Source organism: Balaenoptera ricei, chromosome 15 (assembly GCF_028023285.1).
Source record: "Balaenoptera ricei isolate mBalRic1 chromosome 15, mBalRic1.hap2, whole genome shotgun sequence".
Classification (NCBI taxonomy): Eukaryota; Metazoa; Chordata; class Mammalia; order Artiodactyla; family Balaenopteridae; genus Balaenoptera; species Balaenoptera ricei.
The window spans coordinates 21,438,956-21,462,984 of NC_082653.1; the positions used below are offsets into that span (position 1 = coordinate 21,438,956).

A 24,029-nucleotide genomic window follows, 5' to 3' on the forward strand; every position below is an offset into this window, starting at 1 on the left:
ACATCTGTAGTTTCAAGAACCAGAATTGATTCACAGCCTAGGTCCTCCTGGGCAAAGATGTTCGTATGTGCATCAACCTTTCAGGATAGCACCATGGCAAAACCCTGCTGGGCCCTGACTGCCTAGTTCACTTGCCATGGAATTGTTTGTAGCTCTATCCTGCCGATAAATTGACACACTTGTAAGGCACCTCAGGCTAATGCCATTTTTCTAACCATTCACCCAAGGATAGCACGAATGTTTTGCCAATACATAGTGGGAGACATAGTAATATCAGGTGCTTTGACCCAGTAATACCACTTAATTTATCCTGATAAACAACTCAATAGAAAAATGCACAAGGCATTCATTCACTGTAGTATTGCACATAAGATGGGGAAGTGATCAGAATTTAACTGTCCATCAATAATGGAATACCTTCGCAATTAGGGCATATTAACTCTATATACTATAATGTAGCCATTAAACACAGAGATGAGAAGCATGGAAACAAATAGGAGACTGGTTAAGAGCCAGGACTCTGGAACTAGACTTCTTAGATTCAAATCCCAGTTCCACCACCTACAAGTTGGAAAATCCTGCAGAAGTTGCTCTACCTCTGTGCCTGAGCATCCTCATCTGTTAAATGGAGATAACAGTAGGATAACAGCCTACTTTGGAGTTGTGATTAGAGAATCAAGACATGTAAGATGTTTGGAACATGTCCTATCTAGTCCATAGTAAGCAATCAACAAACGATAGCTCTTATGGAGGAAGAATACTATGAATCCTCAGATTGGAGATTTGAAATTAACTTAGTAAAAACTGAGGGCAGAGAATGAGAGAAAGTTTAACTTTATCATAGGAATAATACAACAGGAACTGAATTCCTATTAAGGAAATTTGACTGAAGTATCTAAGACAGGCTGAAGGGACAGCAGGAAAGCAGACTCCAGTGTCTCTAATATACTGAGGAAGGGGAGGGCAGGAAGGATGGGAACATTGCAGGGAGGGTTGGGCACTGTGGTGAGATACTGAAGTCAGACGGTTGAGGGCTTTGACTGCTGTGTTAGGATCATATGAGTCTCCTTCCCAGCTAGGCTCTGTTGGCTATCAACTTGAGCTGCGAGCAGAGAAGTCTCCACTTTCAAACTTCAGAAGTGATAGGAGGGAAGCAAAGATGACAGTGCTACCCTGCAGATCACTTAATCTCCTTCCCAACTCTGCATGTATCCATTTTCTAGGTAATCTCTGTATGTTTCTGCTATCAGGTCACTGTGTGCTGGGTAACAGTTTATGACTTGTAGGTACTACCACAAAGTAACATGAAGGTTTGGTCTAATTGACAAACTACCAAAATGATCAATACAGTGGTAGACACACTAAGACCACAGCTTGGCATTAATTACATCAATTAACTCAGCCAATATTTATTACATGCCTTCTATACACCAAACACAGGGACTATAATAATGAATAAACATCATCCTTGCTCCCAAGGAGCTTCAAATCTAATTACAGAGAACAGTTTTTTTTTAACTTTGTAAATTTGTACATCAGTCATTTCATTAAACAAACATTTATTAAACACCTGCTATGTGTCAGGTATTGTCCTAACATGTAGGGAGGCAGGTATGAATAGGACACAATGACTGCCCAAGAGAAAGTTTCATAGTGAAGAAGACAAGAGAAATCCATGATAAATAAATCCATGTTACAGCAGTATTCAACATGGTAACTGACGTGATGAGTTACAAAGGTGGCATCCTACAACAGAAAAACTATTGCAGATCTTGCTTGATAACAATGTACCTTCGCATAATTGATCATTTTCAAAGAGCTTTCACATGTTACTTCATTTCAGTTCAATAACAAGCCTAGAAATTTAAGCAAGACAGATGTCACTAGCCTCTACAACTTGCTCAGGGTCACATCAAGTAACAGTAGAGCTGGGACAAGAAACTCCACCTCTTGCCTCGAAGTCCAATGCTCCTTCTTTTGTTCTGACTCCGTACCTCACCATATGACCTTGGACAAGTCACTTGGCATTTCTTTGTCATAGTTTCCTCACCTGTAAAACAGGGAGAATACCTGCAGTACCTAGCTAAAGTGACTTGGGAAAAGGATCAAATAAAACAACGTAAGTCAACATACTTTGAGCTGTACAAATGCAAGGTACACACTATCAGGCATGCCTTGTTTCTCTTAGGAAAAATAGGGTACAGGGTGCCAAAACACTGAATAAATGAACTGAGTAAATAAATGCTGGATTTTAAGGTGCATAAGTGCATTCAAGGTCATCCATATAACCTTTACAACTAATAAAGGCAAAAGGAACATATTTCATATTTCTGTTGTAGTCCTATTGACCCCCAAGGAAAATATCAATCAAGCTTGGCCAAAAAGGAATGTATTCACCTGTGCACCAGATTCTGTTAAGGATCCTATCAAACACCTGAATTACAAGAAAGGGAGACAGGTTCTGCCTGCATTCCTCCCCAAAAGTGAGAACAGGTAGTTTTTGCTAGTCTGTCCAAAAAAGTATGGATACCCTGCCTGCTCCCACCCCCACCACAGTTCTCATCTTTTATGCCCCAGACTTGCTCTAACACAGCAGCCATAACCACATATTACTTAAATTTAAATTAAATTATAAATTCAGTTCCTTAGGTAAACTAGTCACATTTCAAGTCCTCAATGTCACATGTGGTTAACTGCTACCATACTGGACAGTGCAGATATAGAACAGTTCCATCACTGCAGAAATTTCTATTTGACAAGAGCTGCCTTAGATACTATACTTTTACTTTTACTACAACCCTGACTAGACTATAGATTCCTGAAGGAAAGGGGCTGTGTCTTATTTATCTTAGTATCCCTAGTTTATATAGCAAAGTACATGTCATACTACAAGCACTCGTTACATATCTAACTTAATATCTCAAACGTAGCAGACTACTCTGTCCACTTCCCCCATCCCCAACACACACACACACACACACACACACACACACACACACACAACAACAACAACAACAAGAAACAAGACATCCTCTCACATGAGGGGCATGAGGGTGGAAGGGGATACTGAGTCCAGAGGAAGGAGACCTGCATTCTAGTCTTAGATGTGCTACAGCCAACCAAGTAGTCTTGGGCAAGTTACCTATTTTCTGCATCTAAAACTTAAACTCCATGTACCTTAATTCTAAAACGTTTAATCGTCTTGCACCAAAGAAAATCATGTATTCTATCGAAAAGGCCTTTACACATGTCAGGGAACACATCTGCTAACACTGATGGGTACCTCAAATTAAAAAGAATCCATTTCTAGGTCTCAGGCTATCATGATTAGAGTCATTTTTGGTCTTTAACTGAGCATGTGTAGTTTTTCACCTTTTCTGGGGGATCAAACTAGAGACTTAAACCTCAGGCTTGAAGATTGAGTTTCTTCCATGTGCTGAGGCCAGAACTGGATACTCTGCCCATATCTGATCCGAGAAACAAGGGCAAGTTTCTTGAGTATCTGAATTTAACATAAATTATCCCATCAGTTTCTACATTAGCCTTAGCCTAAAATTTGAGTAAGCAGTACAAAACAGAACGAAGAAAACTCTTTCTATAACAATCTGTATGATGTAAAGAATGTCATTACGTGAAATGTGTTTCTTATTCAGTCCACATACTTTACCATATTTAACTACTATAAAAAACTTTATTGTCCAAAAACCTCTTCATAATGACCTTCACACACATACTCACTCACTCACTTTTATAAACCTTACATGGTTTTAAGACCAGCCAAGAACAAATATAATCTGAATTACCGGGCTGCCTTCCTTTATAATTTGTAAATATGCTGGGCAACAGCAGTTCAGGCATTCTGTAATAAATATATACTAAGTTTGTCAACTCCTCTGACATCAAGGTTTTAATCTAAGTACTTCTTAAGTCATCTCTCCTGGTAACAGGATGAACTACTACCAACAGCATTTCCATCTACTAGTATTTACCAAGTACCAGAAAGGTAACAACATTTAGTGGATGACAACTAAACACTAGTTTGGACAGCATAGTGTTTAGTAGGGAACACACGCAAAGGCCTAAGGGCAATAAAAGGGTTTCCACTACAGAACTGATTGTATCTGACTGTGATAAAACTAGATATTAAAAATCAACCGGCTTCCCTGGTGGCGCAGTGGTTGAGAATCTGCCTGCCAATGCAGGGGACACGGGTTCGAGCCCTGGTCTGGGAGGATCCCACATGCCACGGAGCAACTGGGCCCGTGAGCCACAACTACTGAGCCTGCGCGTCTGGAGCTTGTGCTCCACAACAAGAGAGGCCGCGATAGTGAGAGGCCCGCGCACCGCGATGAAGAGTGGCCTCCGCTTGCCGCAACTAGAGAAAGCCCACGTACAGAAACAAAGACCCAACGCAGCCAAAAATAAAAAAAAAAAAAAAAAAAAAAAAAATCAACCAATGTTGACAGCACATAGTTAGTCTTCCCTAGTGTCTCACCAGTTGTAAGAACTCAATGTGTTTATTTAACTGCTGGATGGAAAAGTTAACAGACCTAACTAGAGTATTTTCAAGCAAAAAGAACAAAACTCTGTAGAGCAAGAACTACCAAACACCTTTTGCAAAACTGGAAATAGAGAAGAATCGGTTTGCAGCATGCAGTCTGTGACATAAAAGGGACACAAACATTCCATTCAGTAAAACTTTTGTGAGTCTGTATGTCAAAGAACTGGGAGGAATACAGAGATGAGGAAACATGGTTCAAGTCGCTCACAATCTAATAAAACAGACATAAATACAACACAGAAAAATCACTGGTAAATTCCATTATGATGATGCTAAAGAGCAAACAGGAAAGACCCAAGGTGGTTGGGAGTGAGAGGTGTGAGGGTCACAGTGGCTTCTTGAATGCTGGGAGTTACGCAGCCAGAGATGGGAAGAAAAGACTACGTGCATGTGTGTAAGAAACAGCAGAAGTGTGTGTGTCTGGGTGGAGCAGGGAGAAAGCACAGAGGACAGACTAGGCAGAGAACAGCATATTCAAACAAGACCCAGAGATCAGAGATGCTGTAACCACGAGTACTGTGTATCCAGGAAAATTGCAAACTAACAGTTTTGTATGAGATGCACGCACTTTAAAAGGTCCAGCTGACTCACAAATCCTGCAGAGAAAGTTACTTCCCACCCCCAACAGGCTTTCACAAGGTGTAGTAGTCCGTGGGCCTAATGAAAAGATCTCTGCGGGTGGAAACTGCATTTTAAACAAACTCCCAGAAAAGTCTCTTACACACTTAAACTGGAGAAACACCGAAACGTTTTACTGAGATGCAGAATTATCTACGGTAGCAGTTCCCAAACTTTGCTGCACACTGAATTCATGTGGGGATCTTTAAGAAATACTGCTGTCTGGCTTCCCCCACCGACCCCACTCCCAAATACGGTGATTTAATTGGCCTGGCTCTGCTACCTGGGCATCAGGAATCTTTAAAAGCTGCCCCAGGTGATTTCTACGTGCAGCGAAGTTGGAGAGCCACTGACCTAATTGTTAAGAACTTGAATCTCGAGTCAAATTTACCAGCTCCGTGACCTTGGGCAAGGAAGTCACCTAACCATTCAGGGCCTCAGTTGCCTCGTCAGTAAGATGGGGATAATCATTCTCCCTTACCGGGTTGCTGTGAAGTTAGATGGGGTGAACGTAATGGTCTGGCACAATGGCCGGCGTACAGTAAGCGCTTAACAAGGGCTAGCTGTTTATTCTCATTATTAACTCTTCCTCATCCGACAGTCACCGTGCAATGGGCAGCATCGTCCCCACCGGGAGACAGCCACTCGACCAACCCTGCTGCTGGACCAGATTCTTCGCCAGAGTTGTCTAGCTCGGCTCCAGACCCGCCCCCTCCCCCAGGCTGCCAGGAAAGAGCTTCGCCCGGCCGGGGCAGCTCTCAAGGGCCACCCCGGGTTTGAAAAGACCCGACAGAAGCCGCCGACTCCACGGCCAAGCTCCCCCGGACCCCGTGGGTCCCCCCCAAAATGAGATGCGCTTCCGAAGGGCCCTTGGAGCCACCGGGGCCGAGAAACAAGGCTTAGCCATCCCTAGACCACCCGGAGGGGAGGAGAAGGGAGGGTCCGGTCGCGACGGGGAGGGCCGCCCGGTTACCTGAGGCAACGGGCGGGGCCCGCATTGCTGGGGCGGGCGCCGCCGCCGCCGCCGCCGGCCGCACTCGGCCTTCCGCCTCACGCCACCCGCGCCATAGGCCCGGCGCTTTCGCTGCCCCGGCCGGCTGTCCTCAGGCGGTCGCTCCGTCCACCCGTCAGCGACTCTCCCAGGGCGCCCGGGTCGACGAAGGCCACTCGGGCCGGCCGGCTGGGCTCTGCTCAGGCAACTTCCGACTGCCAGGGGCGGCAGCGTCAAATAACTCCCCGAGCCTAGTGGATCACTGCGCGTGCGCGGCGCGCCTGATCAGAGACTTGTGTGGGGGCCGAAGCGGCGGCGTCAAATAATTCCCCAGACACGGAGCCGGAAGCTGCGCGTGCGCAGCTATCCCAGATCGCCGCGCGCGGGGTATAGTCCCGCCTCCCTTTCCGGAGGAGCAGGAGGGATAAGGTGACAGACGCTCCTACCTCATCGCAATACAGGCGTGGAGGCGGTCCACATGCTTCCCTACGAAATAGTTGGGATTCTGCGTGTTTTTGATACGGACGGAGTAAGGGTCTTCTCCGCAAGATTCTGGCTCCCACTCAGGTTCTAGGAATTTCTCACACCATTACAGCACCCTTCCTTTGAAATGTTGTCCTTTACCCGCCCCCCCCCCGTTATATTGATAGCATTATGAGCAATGTTCAATTCCAGGCCAGATGTGTGTCACAAAGATGAATCGGACATCAGATTCAGAGCCTGTCATTAAGGAGCTGAGTCTGATATAGGCGATAAGACATTATTAATGGTAGTAATAATAGCAAGAGCTACCGGTTTGAGCACCTACAATGCACCACACATTTCGTAAACAGTACCACTTCCAATCATTTGGTTTCAGCTTCAACGAAGAAAATGATAAATACCATTAGAGAGATACAGCTCAAGTCCCTTGGGAGTGTAAAGGAGGAAACTTGGCCTGAGAAAGAAGAGGAGGGAGAACCTGGCCTTGAGACTCTCCTTGCTAGTCAGAGAGGAAGGGATCAGGGTAGAAGTGCTGAAGTCACGGTGTGTGAAAAGAGCAGAATGGAGCAAAGAAGATGCTGACTCGTCCTCCTTACCCTCAGTTAGAAGAGACCATGGAGGAAGGAGAGACAAGGGAACTGGTATCCTCACGGAAAAAAAAAAAAAGTGTTTCCTCAATATTTTGTCTCCTCCCACACACATACATACATACCCAGGAAAGTAACTAGAGGAGAGAAAAGGAAAAGGAAGAATGTTCCAGGACAAGAACAGGCTATATCCAGGATACTTTGTGGATCGAAGCAATACATTTCAATTAAACGCAGTGTGGCACATGTAAAAGGCTCTCAATATTTATTCCAACCACTTATCCCTTGCCTTTCCAAACTACAGAGGCTGGAAAGCAAAGCACACAGTTCCCAACTTCCCTTGCAGCTAGAAGTGGCAATAAGACAAAGTCCTGGCCAATAAGATGTAGGCAGCAGTCCCAAGGGACAGCTTCCCTTCCAGAATAAAAAGGAACTCTTTGGAGAAGTTTGTGACCTTCACCCTTCCCCTACTTCAGGCTTGGAACTAAGGCACAACACCAGGAGGTGCAGCAATCACCTTGAGACCATGAGGAGGATTGTGCTAAGGAAGATGAAATAAAAGGACAAAAGAAGCCTGGTACTTTAGGACATACTCAAGTAGCTGCGCAAACCCTGGACTGCCTTCCTGTTTTATGAGGGGGAAAAAATATTTTTTAGACGACAGTTTGTCAAGTTACCTGTTACTTTCAACCAGACTCATTCCTAACGTAATAAATATGGAACATCTGTAATATATCAGACAGGTAAGGAGCTGATAATGGAGGTGATGGCTTAGAAGAGCAATGGGTGGTGGGAACTGGAAAAATGACAGACACAGGACTGGGAGGCTGTCAAAGCTTTTAGGGAGATGATGAAAGTACATCTATCTCCCACCTGATGACTTTAATTCATTGCTGAAAATCCTGCCTCTAAGTGAAAAGCTGATAAATGAAAAAAATATATATTTCCATTAATTTTTTAAATTTTTATTTATTTAATTTATTTATTTTTGGCTGCATTGGGTCTTCGTTGCTGTGCGCAGGCTTTCTCTAGTTGCAGAGAGCGGGGGCTACTCTTTGTTGCGGTGCTCAGGCTTCTCATTGCGGTGGCTTTTTTTGTCGCGGAGCACGGGCTCTAGGCGCTTGGGCTTCAGTAGTTGTAGCAAGTGGGCTCAGTAGTTGTGGCTCATGGGCTCTAGTGCACAGGCTCAGTAGTTGTGGCACACTGGTTTAGTTGCTCCATGGCATGTGGGATCTTCCCAGACCAGGGCTCGAACCCGTGTCCCCCATTGGCAGGCAGATTCTCAACCACTGCACCACCAGGGAAGCCCTTCCGTTAATTTTAATGGGAAAAAGATAGGTGTTCAATTCCAACCCAAGACACCTAAATATTTTTAACAGACAAAAATGTAGCAATGGAACAATGGAAACAAAAATCATATAAGCAATAAATAAATAATTTTAAATTAAGAATATGGCTTCTACGGGGGTGGGGGGAAGGATAGTTAGGGGGTTTGGGATTGATATGTACACACTGCTATATTTAAATGGATAACCAACAAGGACCTACTGTATAGCTCAGGGAGCTCTGCTCAATAATATGTAACAACCTAAATGGGAAAAGAATTTGAAAAAGAATAGATACATGTATACGTGTAACTGAATCACTTTGTGGGACTTCCCTGGCAGTCCAGTGGTTAAGACTCTGCGCTCCCAATGCAGGGGGCACGGGTTCGATCCTCGGTCGGGGAACTAAGATCCCACAGGCCACACGGTGTGGCCAAAAGATAAATAAATAAATGAAACTGAATCACTTTGCTGTAAACCTGAAAATAACACAATACTGTTAATCAACTATACTCCAATATAAAATAAAATGCTAAAAAAAAAAAGAATGTGGCTTCTACATAAAAATGTAACGTATAAGGACTAATGTACTGACCAAGAAGACAAGATGTAATATTAGGTGAGGGGTGGTGGGTGGAGGAAAGATACAAGTGAGCAGTCATTTTTTAAAGGTGATATTATATTTCTGCATCTTTTTCTTTTACAATTTTAAAAAAAATTTTCAGGGTTTCTCTTAAACCAACATAAAAATAAAGTTGTAACACACACAAAACACCTTGAGGGAAAATTAAACATCAGAACACTTTGAAACATATGCGAAAAGTGTGCATGCACAATGGACTGAAGAGACATATGAAATGCTATACAGAATAAAACATTTGGATTATCCAAACAGGGCACAATTCAAATCTGTTCTGCATCGTAAATTCTAACTATAAAAGTAGAATGAATTGGGGAATTGTCTTCATCTGAAACTGTACTGTCAGAATAATCACTTTGTATCATGTACTTAATTACTGTGTATTAAAAGGTATTGCATTTGAAAAAGGAAAAAAAAAATGGAGCAGTTGTATCAACCTTATGTGGCACTTTTTTCCTGAATTGACCTCACCAATATATATAATCCATCCCCCAGTTCTTCTTACAATGTAACCAACATCTTGCCACTGAGAGATGGATCCATATTCCCTCTCCTTGAGTCTGGTTGGCTGCTGTGACTGTTCTGGCCAATAGGGCAGAAGTAATGCTTGGTGACTTCTGGGGCTAGGTCATAAAGAGGATTCAGCTTCCACCTGGCTTACCCCCTTTTGCAATGCTCACCCTCAGTACCCAGTCACCATACTGGGAGGAAGCTCAGACCACATGAAGAGAGCATGTGGAGATGTTCCAGCTGACAACCTGAGATGACCTGTCTCAGCTGACAACACCAATGGCCAGACATGTGAGTGAGGAAGGCTTCAGATGATTCCAGTCCCCAGGCTTCAAGCCAACTCACCTGAAAGCAAGCAAAGCAGAGACAAGATAACCCCAGCCCGAATAGCAGATTCATGAGCAAAATAAATATTGTCATTGTTTTAAGCCACTAAGTTTTGGGGTAAATTGTGTGGAACCATAGTAACTGGAACAGTTTTCGAAAGCCATAATTGAGAAAAGTGTTTAACTGAACAGATGTATGAGAGGTATGTCATCTGTAGCCAGTTTTTTTTTTCCTTTTCTTCCTTTTTCAGTTGTACAGAACTAGCTTGGTGTGGATAATGGTTAAGAAGATCCACTTCTATTTCTCCTGAACCTAACGCAACACTAGCACAGTGTTATGTGCTCAACGAACATTTGTTGGATGGATGGGTGGGTGGTTGGAAGATTCATTGGCTCAGCGTTGAACCCAGTTTCTTGCTGGACCGTTAAGTCTTAGTGAATAATATCCAGTGGTAGAGGTAGAAAATATCATTAGATCTAGGTAAGAGGTCCCCTGCCCCAGACCTTGTGCCTCAAGTGGTACTGCATTTTGGATTGGTATTCCCCAAAATTTTCTGAGTGCCCCTCCAAGACCACCAGTGACATCTTGGCCAGGTGCCCCAATCCAGACCAGGCCCCATGTGGGTCCTGTTGGCCAGAAATTTCTACCTTGAAATCTTCTAAGTCTCACTTCAGTGGTTGGGGCTGGCCAGAGGTGCCGTCCAGGAACAGCTACCCCGTCCCAGACCATGTCCATACCCGGTGGGTCTCATTCTCCATTTCTTTTCTTTGAAGAACTCTTCAACCCTCTATCTTACCCCCAGCCCTCTCTCACTCATGTGTGGGGTTGACCAGATGCCCTGAGATACTCCAGGATTCATATCATGGAGCCCCATAGCCAGCTCTGGTTCCAAGAGGACAGCCAGGCAAGGACCTCACTCTTGCTATCTGATACAGTAGTTCTTTCACCATTTGTGCAAGACTGGGCTGCCAAAATAGTTTTAGTATGCTGATTTAGATGATTCTCACTCACTTTGGAACCAGGCTGGGTTTAAGATTGTGAGCCACCAACAATCCATTGCAGACGCTTGAGCTGCAAGCGTGGACCCAGGTATTGGCTTGCACCTCTCTGTTCAGACCACACTGCCCCTCTGACCTACTGCAGCCAGGGAAATGGGAGAAAAGGGCAGCAGATGTCCTTTACTCTGTGTGTCCTGCTGTCCCTTCCCCAGCTAGCCCCCAGGGTGGTCACCTCACTCCCTTTGGCAGAAGCGGCCATGCCTGTTTCCTCCAAGGACTTTTGAGATGCTGATCTGCAATGCCGATGTGCTCTTTCCATTGATGTACTTTTCATGCCTCCAATCAGTGTGATGACATGGTGCTCTCATCTGTCTTAAGCCATGGAGAACAAGGGATGGATGTATCTTGTATGAAGGGGGCCGCTCTTCTCACTCTGCTCACAGGCCCCTTTCCTGTGCTCCCCACTGGTGTGGTGTGTGGAAGGCAGGACTGTGGTCAGCATTGAAAGCAATCATAATTCAGGAATGCAGTGATTATGGCCTAAAGAGTTCAAGACATGTAGTCGAAAGGAAAGCTTCATTAGTGTTAGCTTAGTCTGAGTGAAGAGAAGACAAGAACCCAAAGTTGAGGTGAGGGTTCTTTTGCCCCTCGAGAGATCTGTCTGGGCAAAGGGGAGCTCCGGGCAGAGCTCTGGCCCCTGAGGCTTCTGAGGAGGGGCTGCTACCATCATGACAAGCATGGATTTCTGTACATGAGCCCCTTTGGCAAACTGGTGACACCTACAGACCTCTTCTCAGAGTCGTATTTTTAAATGCATCAAATGAAATACGTCAGATTGCAAGGGAGGCCGATTATATTAAAATAAAGCTATTAGAATATTTTTTAAACCTGCAATATGGTAATATACGTGCCTCTTTAGTAATGCATCAAATAACAAGATCTAGCAGCAGGTCTTATAAGTACCACAATTTTGAAGTAGTTTTGAACTTGAAAGGTGTTTTGAAATGTCTACGACTCCAGCGTGATGTAAAAACTCCATGATTTGTATTGGCGACAAAGTCAAGGTCATGCTAACTAATATTACTGTGATTTGTTGCTTACATTAACAATTAGAAAACATGCGAAATTTCAGTTAGAGATTAGTGAAATAAAGATGTAATTTATTCCCAGGCAAGTTCACAAACCCTAGGTTAAGAAGCCCTTCAATAAACTCTGATAGACCTGACAAACTGTGCGGCAAATTCTAGCTCACTCAAAACTATAATCGAGGGGCTTCCCTGGTGGCGCAGTGGTTAAGAATCCGCCTGCCACTGCAGGGGACACGGATTCAATCCCTGGTCTGGGAAGATCCCGCATGCCGTGGAGCAACTAAGCCCATGCACCACAACTACTGAGCCTGCGCTCTAGAGCCTGCAAGCCAAAACTACTGAAGCCCACATGCCTAGAGCCCGTGCTCCGCAACAATAGAAGCCACCGCAATGAGAAGCCTGTGCACCACACCGAAGAGTGGCCCCTGCTCGCCGCAACTAGAGAAAGCCGTGCACAGCAACGAAAAACCAAAGCAGCCAAAAATAAATAAATAAAATAAATAAATTTATTTAAAAAAACAAACTATAATTGTTCCCAAATAGGTAGTATGTAGACCCTTAGAGAGGGACCAATGAGCTCTAGGAGCCAGTAAAGGATTCCCAAGAATAAGTTATAGCAAGTAATCCTATTTGGTTTTTGTGATAGAATCAGAGACTAATAGGTTGGGAAGGCCTGTGTGTAACCATATTATGCCTGAAAGGCCCTTGACCCAAACCCTCATGATATCTTTTTAACTGAGATAAAGAGATGTAAGCTGGACAGTAACGCAGTTGGTTGACTGCCTAGCGAGTTCAGCCAGTCTCCAAAGGGTCAAAGCCAAGCTGGAGAGTGTGTTCCAATAGAATCCTAGAGGACTCAGCCCTAAGCTCTGGCTGACCCAGCAGTTTCTTGCAGAGACTTGGATGAGAACCTAGAAAACCAGCTGAGCCGATTCTCAAAAGACATGAAGCCCCGAGTCTTGGTGAATACTCTGGATAGCAGAGTCCAAATCCAAAACGATGCTAGCTTCTCAATGCTAGCGATACTATGTATAAAATAGATAACTAATGAGAACATACTGTATAGCACAGGGAACTACTTAATGCACTGTGTTGACCTAAACGGGAAGGAAATCTGAAAAAGAGGGAATATATGTATATGTATAGCTGATTCATTTTGCTGTACAGTAGAAACTAACACAACATTGTAAAGAAACTATACTCCAATAAAAATTAATTTAAATAAATAAAACCAGAATTGGAATAAAAAGAATAAAATTAGTTAGAGAGAAAATATATATTACCAAGAAACAGAATGAAATATTGACTTCAGAGAAAAGACTTGTAATAAAAAGAGAAATACGGTGTTCTCAGCAAATCTAGGCTTTTGTACAGTAGATATGTAAGCATCTCTTTTGTCCCTTTTCTGTTTGTTCATCTCTGTTTTCCTCAGACCTTAATCATAAAAATGATAATCACTAGGTAACATTGAACCTAACTCCTGATTTTTGCTTTACTGAATGTACACAATGCCTTGCCTAACCTGTTGATTCCTTTCCTGGATTAGAAGGAGTAATAATGAAGAATTAAGTAGTTAAAGAATGACTTACTATCTACCCCTAGGTTCCCCTTGGTAAATTTGCAGGCAGACCACACGGACAGGAGAGCATCCAAAGGAAGATCAGGAGAAGTCGGCAGGTCTGCACGCAATGGAAAAATGACAAAGAATATGACCTTCTTAATATTTAACTGAGATTATTTCCCCTTTTTCCCTTTAAAAATTGTCATGGCTGAGCAGAATCTTTGGAGTTGTTCTTAGGACATGAGTCTACATTCTCCCCAGATTGCTGGCTTTCTGATTAAAGCAACTTTCCTTTCTACCAAAAAAGAAGAGAGTTCAAGTCATGATTGGAAGATGTATTACTCCACATTTACAAAACAATATTGCAAATGATAAATTTAACATGACCAGAAAATAGATCATCATTCTCATTTTCCTGCATACTCTGGGTAAGATTTATATTCGTAGTTCTCATCAATGAGGCACAGTAAAAATCTTTGAGAGAGTCCTTGGAAGCCAGTAAGTAGGGACCACCACCACGGATGCTGCAGCATCATGAGTAATGTATGAATTGTAATGTAATATATAAGTAAAGAAACGTATTATAGAGAAATACAAAGTTAAGAAGATCTATATTGCTTCAATACTAACAGGTTCCAAACGGCATACCTTTTTTTGCGGTGGGAAATAAGAAACTAAGCAAGAATGGCACATTTCACAATAAATAACATGAAGAGATGGTTCTTGGAGTTGAAGAGGAAGAGATGGTGTCTGGATATTACCAAGAATCTTCACGTGCACTGATAGGACAAGAAATAAAGTCTCAGCACCTCTTCTCTACCCATTATCTAAATCTTCATCAGTAAATCACAATGCTCCACATGGGGCCCATGAATTTTTTTTTTTTTTTTTTTTTTTTTGTCGCGCAGTGTGACTTGTGGGATCTTAGTTCCCCCACCAGGGATGGAACCCAGGCCCTCGGCAGTGAGGGCACGGAGTCCTAACCACTGGACCTCCAGGGAATTCCCTGTAATACATTTTTTAAAAAATATTTATTTATTTATTTATTCAGCTGCACTGGGTCTTAGTTGCAGGATGCAGGATCTTTAGTTGCACCATGCAGAATCTTTTCATTGAGGCATGTGCGATCTAGTTCCCTGACCAGGGATCGAACCCGGGCCCCCTGCATTGGGAGTGCAGAGCCTTCGCCACTGGATCACCAGGGAATTCCCCTCTGTAATACATTTTTAAGAAAATTGTTTATATAGACAGGGGCTCTACAAAAAATATTTGCCAAGACCTTGCACATACTAGGACTGCCTTGGCTGGTGTCCTCCTCTTCTCCCTATAGGCCCCTTGAGCTCCTCTGAGCTCACTTCCCCCACTCTTGAAAGCACCATTTTCCAGGCAGTCTTAATTGCCAACTTGGGCCCCCACTGGAGTGGCTGCCCCAGAACATCCCCTCCAGTCAAAAGGTCCAAATCACACATACATCTCCCACATGGACGGAGTGAGCCTACTCTTTTATTTTGAATACCAGGAAGTAAATTTAGCGACCAACAAATAAGGACAAGCCACTGAGAATGGACGGATGTCTGAATGCCAGGAGCAAAGGCTGTCACTACATGTTTATTCTGAGACCTCAATACACTGCCCTGTTTGCTGGAATCCCCGTTAGGTAGGCAAGGTCAACCTGGATAAGCAAACCCTCCAGGGAACGCCTTAACAACTGGCCATTTGGGGCAAGTTAAGGGGAAAACTCGGGCTTTTAGCGAGGATGCATTGGCGATGGAAATCTAACTTATACTTTAAAAAGAAATATTTATTGGAAAGCTTATGTCGTCAAATAAGGGGAGGGCAGAGGTCAAGTTGGGCCTTCCAGACAACAAGCACGGGGGACTGGAATTCCTCTGGGACTCCCTGTCCTGCAGCTCTGCCTCTCCCTGTGTGTGGACTTCTGACTCCACACTCACTCCGGTTTTTTGCATACAGTGAGACACATACCCTAGGTTTATCCCAGGCAAGTCTCCATCCGCCTTCCACTGAAGGTAGGCAGGTTGCCACATACGGACGTACACTGTACACCTCCTGGGAGCCGTTCGCATCACACTTCATAGCTGAGAAGCAGAGGTGCTGCGGGTGCTTGGTTGAGCCCACGCCATAGAAAATGCTTGACTGAAAGAGAAGGGTAGGTTTTCTTAGTACATTCTTCTCTGGTGGGGAAGGGTGGTCCTCGACAAGCCCATTCCAAGGGAGCTCAAGGAATCCCACCCTAACCGTTAATGATCTCCCTGGTAGAGCTGCCAGGGAACAGCTCAAAGAATCGGCCCTTTGAAGCTTTGTATTCCCAGGCTTGATCACCTCAAGCAGAAGACAGCTAAACCTATGACAGCAGAACCCGCACAGGGTCTATTAGAAGTGGCGAGAGTTTTACAAGGAGGTGGCACATTCTGAAAAAGGTAGCACTTAAAGGCAATACCTGTGACGTCGGAGCAAACTTCGTTACTTAGAATTTTTTATTTTAAGAAGAGGTTAAACCTATATTCTTGTGTACTTTTTTCACTGTTGAGAAGCTGTCTTTCTTGCATTTGGAAAGGACAGCTTTTTAAAAAAATTATAAAACTCTTGCTCCCAACAAAACAATGTCTTTAGCAGACCTAAATCAAAGATAACATAAACTCTGGTTTCCCTCAACACCTCTGATGGATATCGCAACTGCAACTTATTTCACAAAGCTAGGGTGGGGAAAATATCTCATCCCTTTTCTTTTTTTTTTTTTAATTGAAGTATAGTTGATTTACAATGCTGTGCCAATCTCCGCTGTACAGCATAGTGACTCAGTTATATACATATATATATTCTTTTTTATATTCTTTTCCTTTATGGTTTACCACAGGATTTTTAAAAAATATTTATTTATTTATTTGGTTGAGTTGGGTCTTATTGCGGCAGGCGGGCTCCTTAGTTGTGTCATGCGAACTCTTAGTTACGGCATGCATGTGGGATCTTAGTCCCCTGACCAGGGATCGAACCTGCGCCCCCTGCATTGGAAGCACAGAGTCTTAACCACTGGACCACCAGGGAAGTCCCTATCACAGCATATTGAACATAGTTCCCTTTATCCCTTTTCTTTGTAGAATTGAATAGGAACTGTTCTGTGCCTCCATTTTTCAGAACTGATGGGACATTCAATCTCAGTGGTTCACTGCGGTTCTGATTCCCTCAGGGTTTTGGTAAAGTCCTGGAGGAGTGCCCAAGACCATAACACTGGGGAGAAACCCTCTGAACTCCTGTCCACACTGGTCAGTGGAGGTAAGTCTCCTATGTGATGAGTCACACGCTCCCTTTACTATAGGGAATTTCTCAATGAAGGCCTTCGAAGTTACAAACTTCTCCTTATGTACTGTTTTAGCCGCACTCCACAAGTTTTGATATATGGTATATTCGTAATAGTTCAAGTCTAAGTATTGTCTAAAGTTTTGTTTTTACGTATCTTTATGTTGTAGTCATATTGTAATCTATGTGATACTGATGCATTGGTATTTGAGACTCGCTTTGCAGCAGATAATGTGGTCATTATTTGTAAATACTCCAAATGTGCTTGAGAAAGAGGTATACTCTCTCACTGTTGGGCAATGATTTCCAAATATGTTTTCTTAAGTATCTATTAAAATCAAGCCTATATTCCAAAGACTAGAGTATGGAAAGGGAAAAATAGTAACTTCATAGTGGGGAAGTCTGGCAGCCACCACCTTAAGCAAGTAATCAAGGTTAATATCACTGGTGGTAAGTCATGTTAAATACTCCCTGATAGGATGTGATGAGACGGGCTTTTCACCTCTGTGATATTCTTCCCCCAAACCCATAACTCCAGTCTAATCATGAGAAAACATCAGAAAAGCCCAAATTGAGAGACATTCTACAAAATATCTTACCAACCCATTTCAAAACTGTCAAGGTTGGGACTTCCCTGGTGGCCCAGTGGTTAAGAACCTGCCTGCCAATGCAGGCACGGGTTCAATCCCTGATCCAGGAAGATCCCACATGCCACAGAGCACCTAGGCCCGTGTGCCACAACTACCGAGCCTGCGCTCTAGGGCCCACGAGCCACAACTACTGAGCCCGCGCGCCTAGAGCCCATGCTCCGCAACAAGAGAAGCCACCGCAATGAGAAGCCTGCGCACAGCAACGAAGAGTAGCCCCCCACTCGCCGCAACTAGAGAAAGCCCGCGCGCAGCAACAAAGACCCAACACAGCCAAAAAAAAAAAAAAAAATCCTTTCAGCCTCTTATTCCAACCACTATTGCAGTGACCTTAAAAAAAAAAAAAAAAAGACTCCGTGCTCCCAATGCAAGTGGCACAGGTTCGATCCCTGGTGGGGGAGCTAAGATCCCACATACTTAGCAGCCAAAAACAAAAACAAAAGACTGTCAAGGTCGTGAAAAATAAGGAAAGACTGAGAAACTGTTGCAGATTGGAGGAGATTAAGGAAACATAATGACTAAATGTAATGTGGTATTCTGGATTGGATCCTGGCACAGAAAATGGACATGAGTGGGGAAACTGGTGAAATCTAAACTGAGCTTGGAGTTCAGTTAATGGTAAGGTACCAGTATTAACTTCTTAATTTTGACAAATTTGCTTATTAGGGGCACCTGGGTGAAGGATACATGGGAACTCTTTGTACTGGGTTTTAAACTTTTCTGCAAATCTAAACCTATTCCAAAATAAAGGGTTTATTTTTAAAAGTCATCTATTACTTGTACTGTTCAAATTTTCTAGTAAAAATAAAGCAAGGGAAGAAATAAAGGGTGGGGGAGGTTTCTGTCTCCAGTTCTCCAAACACTTCTACTTTGGAGCCTTCTGAAGTCCCCAAGAGAAGGAAACAAACACAAAACTTGGCCATCTTCTTGATATGGTGCAGAAGAACCTTCAATAAATAATAACAAAGGTCAATAATTTAACAATGAGGTAGGGCATCTGCTATATCAAGAGTTTTCATTCATCACTCTGTTTAACCTTCACCACGTCCCTCTAAAGGAGGTAACTGGGGCCCAGACAGGTTGAAACTTGTCACCCAAGTTTCTGGCTGGGTTGGACCAGATCTGTGCGACTCTAAAGCTAGCGCTCTCCCAGCCACTCCAGGCTGCTGCCCTAATCCTCAGTGGTGCATGCCATCCCCACTGGCTGTCTTAGAGCTCCTCCCTACATCCCCCACGCTGCTTTTGCACGTGGACCACTCCTCCTTTGCCCAGTTAATTCTACTTCCTCCAGGAGAACTTCTCTGACCCCCAAAGAGGTCAGGTGGCCCTGTTGAATCTCACAGCACCTGTCATTTGTCCTCCATAGCATTTCTTACAGTCTTTAATGATTTCTTCATTTATGGGTTACTTGTTTATCATGATGGAACTGTGAGCTACCAACTGTCTATGTTCACTGGTGTGTGTTCCCAGTGCTTACTTAGCACTGAGGCTGGCACTTAGTAGGTGCTCAGTAACAAGTAGTAACTGACTGAATGAACACACTCCCAGCACACTAAGGTTAACTCTAGGAGGTGTGGCTTATGCTGGACGAGCACTATGGAACTTGGCATCCTGCCTCCAGAAGGTGCTGGAACATGATGCAGGGATTCCAGCTGGCACACCTGATATATACCTGGCCCTGCTCTGCCAAGATGGGGAAGAGGGATTCCAGGGGATGGGGAACCCAGGCTGGAGGAACTTCTTTACCAGATGCAGCAACCTTCCTGTAAAGGAGGCATCCTTTACAGGCACTCTTCTTTCATGGAATTAGCCTCGAACCCCTCATCATCTAGATCTGTGTGCTGTCCAATAAGGTAGCCACCAGCCACATGTGCTACAAGCATAACCAAGATGTGCTATAAGCATGAAATGTATATCAGATTTCAAAGATTTCGTTTGGGGGAAAAATATAAAACATCTCAATCATTTTTATATTGATTATATGTTGAAATGACAATATTTTTTGATGTAGTGAATCAAATAAAACCATATTACTAAAATGTATTTCATCTGCTTTTTATTTCCTTAATGCAGCTAGTAGGAAAATTTTAAATTACATGTATGGGTTTATATTGGACAGTGCTGTTCTAGACTGTACACTCCATGAGGCCCCTCCTCAGCTTAGTTCAGGATTGTGTGCACAGCTTAGAGCAAGGCCCGCACATAGTGACTGTTCCATAAATATCTGGAAATAGAACTTATTATCTATATACCTGTATGTGAACCCCATGAGGGCAGATCCTGCTTCTCAGCACAATGCCTGACAAATCTTTTTTGCATGGACAAATAAACCTTCATTCTCCCAGATGTCCGTTCTCCTGGCTTGATTATACTGTATATAAAACTCCCACCAGCTGCCTCACCTCTGGTACCAGGCACCAACTTGCTGATAGGATCATGGCCCTTCTTGACCCTAATCCTGGTTCTTGGGCCACCTTGGTCATACCCTGCCAAGGTTTTTTCAAGCTTAGAAGACCTAGGATGACACCTGCCTCAGACACAACCGTAATGAGATGCGCACTTGATACTTTGACGTTGGCTGAAACATGCCTATCATCTCTGTACATGTCAGGTTCACAAGTTCAGTCCTCAAGACTGGTGATTTAGATGGGGACTATTTTAGGAAGATTGGATAATAGGCCATAATTTGAAACAGATGGAGGGAATAGTAAAATATCCTAATTTCCAGTCTCCCAGTACAAACAAGCATCTGACAGCCTCGTATGCTTGTGCTATTTATGAAATCAGCCTGCAACATTTTTCACTACTTGATACACCAGGCAATGGAAAACCAGCTGAACCGTTCATTGGAAGGGAGACAGGTCCCTTCATTTCTCTGAGCCTTGGTTTCCTCATTTATAAAACGGAGGATAATTAAGTCTACCTCACCGGTTGTTGTGAAGATTAAGTGAAGTAATTATATATACAGGCTCACTTAGTACAGTGCATGGAATTTAATAAAAGTTCAATCAATGGTAGGGATGATTAACACCAGCCCCACTGGGACGTCTGCAAATTTGCAAAGAAGTAAATATTTATGGTGTCACGTTAATAGGTGAGTTTGTCATAATGACATTTTATATTTGTTCTTCATTTTAACTATCAACAAGCTAGACGTGCTCATCGAATAAAAATAGCTGATGTGTACAGAGCACTCAGTGCGAGGCACGTACTGTGTTATGCATCTAACAAGCATCATCTTATTTCATCATTACTATTTGTGGTAGGTCCTATTCTGATGGTCAAACTACAGAGCCAGAAACCGAGGCTCAAGGAGGCAAAAGAATGTGCTCCAGGCCCCACAGCAATTAAGGGACAACATCAGAATTCAACAGGCTCTTAATGATTTCTCTAGGTCGCTTCCTAATGCAGGCCGAGTTAGGTATCCTGGTGACATGGCAGTTGTAGTCATGGGGGCAGAGGGGCCTCAGTGAACCATTCCTGGTACCCATGGTCGAGGCCACCACTGGCTTCATCCCTCATCCTTAAATGCAGATTGAGCTCCTCGCCTGTGTCAGCCACTACACTGGTAAGTAACACCTTGTAGGCTGTTATGAGCAGAGACTCATTTAGCTCCCTCTACTAATGGTACAGCGATGGTGAATGTAATGTCTCTTAGAAAGAAAAGGAAGACGGGAATTTTGGTCACATGGCCACGCCTTATAAGAATTCAGGGAAAACTGAACCCCAGGCCTTGTAGCAAGTGCTGCTCAGATTCCATAGCCAGGCCTCGTACAGCAGCACAAACATGGTTTGGAAATTGCAATCTCATCCTCTCCCTGTAAAAATTCTAGAAATGGTTCTCTTGCCTACAACAGGAGCTCAATGCTCTGCACCTCTGGACTCTGCTGTTAAAGGGACTTAATTCTTCCATCTCTTCCTGTTTTTGTTCCTGCAACCAATCACTCAGGCTCTTGACACGCTAAGAACTCCTCCCCAAGAGGAAAACATGCCTGGCTTGGTTAGCACTGTTCTTGGTCCTAGACCAGGGTCATGGGTTAGGCCTGCCCATGGGTGATGGCACCGAGTCCACCGAGCCGTGGTCGGGGGGTGGGGCGAGGGGCCGCGCGCTGACGATGCGGAGCCTGCCCTCCAGACGTGCACAGCCTGGTCTGACTAGCTAATCCCAACTTGATTCGGCTGCCGCCCTCACCACACGGCAGACGTTGCTAATTAGCTGTTGCCCTGCAGAGGCCTCAGAGGTGTCTCGTCCCCCCAGTTCCCTGGGCCTGGTATCCCAGGGGAAAGATCCCTCCCATCGCTGGTCCGTGCTGTGATGGAGACTGCACAGGCTGCCACGAACGCCCAGAGGTGAGAGCTCCCCCCTCTACCCCAGTCACACCTCCTAGGTGAGGCCTCCTCCATCTACAGATTCAAAGGCCCTGCCCCCTGCTGGCCCCCAGACTTCCTGTCCTGTTTCTCTGCTTGATGAGTTTTCTTCTCAGTCCTTCTCTAGCACACTAGACATTTCAGTACTTTGTGTATGGTATGTCCCTGTCCTCTAAAATGGAAGCACCATAAAGGCAGGGGTTTTCGCTCTTTTGCCTTCTTTTATTTATCATTTCCTAGAATTATGCCTATCCAAAATTGAACTTGATGTGAGTGAAAGGAAGGGCAGGGGATCCAGTCTGGGTGCAGGTTTAGCCAGTGAAGGCTTCCCACAGGAAGTGACACAAGCTGAGTCAGGCGAGCATCTGAAATGGAAGGGGCGTTCCAGGCACACAACACGCAGGCCAGGAAAAGGGCAGCATGGTCAGGAACCTTACATGGTAGCATGGCTGGGGCCTGTGGTGCTCGTGGGGCGTGATGTGTGAGATGCGGGTGGACAGTAGACCACGGTCACAGGGGAGGGCCCTGCGTGTCTACCCTGGCGAGTGGGAAGCCTAAGCTGGGGCTGAGGGTAGCAGAGGGCAGGGGAGGGCAGACTTAAGAGGCTGGGTCAGGGGTGAGCATCACTTATAATCTGAAAGTGAACAGGTTAACGATCAGGAAGCGCTGTCCTCTGTTGAGTGCTACGTGCGGGGCGGGCAGGCAGGGTGGTGCAACCTGCACTTCTAATGCATTACTTCACCCACCCCCACCTCCAGTCATTATACCAGGATGCCACGGAAACAGGGCGAGGAATGAGTGACGCCTCCGGAAAGCGACCAGTCTGGCGAATTACGAAGGAAATTTTGGTGCCCTTGGGCCAAGCCATGGTCAGAGGTCACACCTCCGTAGGCTTGTGACTCCCCTCCCCTCCCCCATTTCACCAACCACAGCACCTCGCGCCTCTCCCCTCTCCAGTGCTCCATTGCTGCCCCTTCCTACAGAACACAGACAAAATGGCATCAGGGGCCCCCAGGCTATAGGATTGAGGTAGGGGGTCCAGAAAACCATGAAAGAATAAACAGAATAAACGGGAGGGGAATGGGGCATAGACACTGGTACCAAAAGCTGACAGGAAGTTGCTTAGCAATGAGGGGACAGTCGGTGTTAAAGAAAGAGGGCTCCAAGCGTCAAGGCAACAACCAGCAGTGAAATCTCGCTGGAAAGGAAGGGGCTTTGGCTAAGTGGGCGGACATGTGCTCCTTTTTCACTAGAGGACTAGGGCCACGGTGGGATGAAACTGGCCCAGGGAGGAGTCGGAGCAGGTGGGCGGTCTTCAAGAGAGCAAATGGGAGACTTCACATGGCCCTTGGGCAGGTACCGAGGAGAGGGGAACGGCAGAAACAAGGACCTCTGCTGCGGCTGCCCGGCGGCGTGGACCCTCCAGGCCCAAGAATGCCTCCCACTGACAGAAGCCATCAATTTGCTGACCTCACAAAGGTGGGCCTAACCACCTGGTTGCTACTTCAGCCCCAGTCAGGTGATTCAACGTCACTGGAAGGAATGGACAGCGAACTCCTCCGTTCTCACCAGGGCCTTTGGCAGAGTTCCCCTGTGTGGACGACACCTGAAAGGTGAGCAGAGTACCATGTACCCCCAGGGTGGTGAAGCGCACCACTGCCGTTATTGTTACTGTACCAGTAACCCCAACACCTGGCCTTTGCCCACCACACCCCCAGAGTTCTCCCAAGGGCGGCTGTTCCTCATACATCCCTCTCCCAGCCCTGCTCAAAACCATCTCCCCAAATTCACCCCGTGTACTTTCACCCCCAGAGCCCAAGGCTCTCCTGCCTTCCTCGAGGACTTCAGCCCCTGACTGTCTCTACATCCACCCCGCCCTCATCCTCTCTTCCAAAGCCCTGGAGCAAACATTCCTCCGCCAACAATTCCCGTCTCTGCTAAACCTGAGCCCCCAGAAGCACTTGGGATTATTTAACCCCATGTCAATTCTACAACCCATCCCCATCCCTA

General features: G+C 44.9%; 1 protein-coding gene and 1 long non-coding RNA gene across 5 annotated transcripts in view; both read right to left on the reverse strand.

Moving 5' to 3' along the window:
• The window catches only part of RALGAPB (Ral GTPase activating protein non-catalytic subunit beta), a 106,713-nt gene extending 100,336 nt beyond the window's left edge, over positions 1-6,377 (reverse strand). For all 4 annotated transcript variants that reach the window (XM_059896342.1, XM_059896341.1, XM_059896340.1 and 1 more), the window contains exon 1: positions 6,153-6,377. The gene's annotated coding sequence lies outside the window, so the exon portion shown is untranslated. The remainder of the gene's footprint in view (positions 1-6,152) is intronic.
• Positions 6,378-9,346: 2,969 nt separating this feature from the next.
• Positions 9,347-23,609, reverse strand: LOC132349284 (uncharacterized). The gene is made up of 5 exons (XR_009497640.1): positions 23,490-23,609; positions 15,673-15,843; positions 14,338-14,468; positions 13,718-13,807; positions 9,347-11,580 (listed from the first exon to the last, which is right to left on the reverse strand). It is a non-coding gene; the product is annotated as an uncharacterized LOC132349284 (long non-coding RNA).
• Between the last annotated feature and the right edge of the window lie 420 nt (positions 23,610-24,029).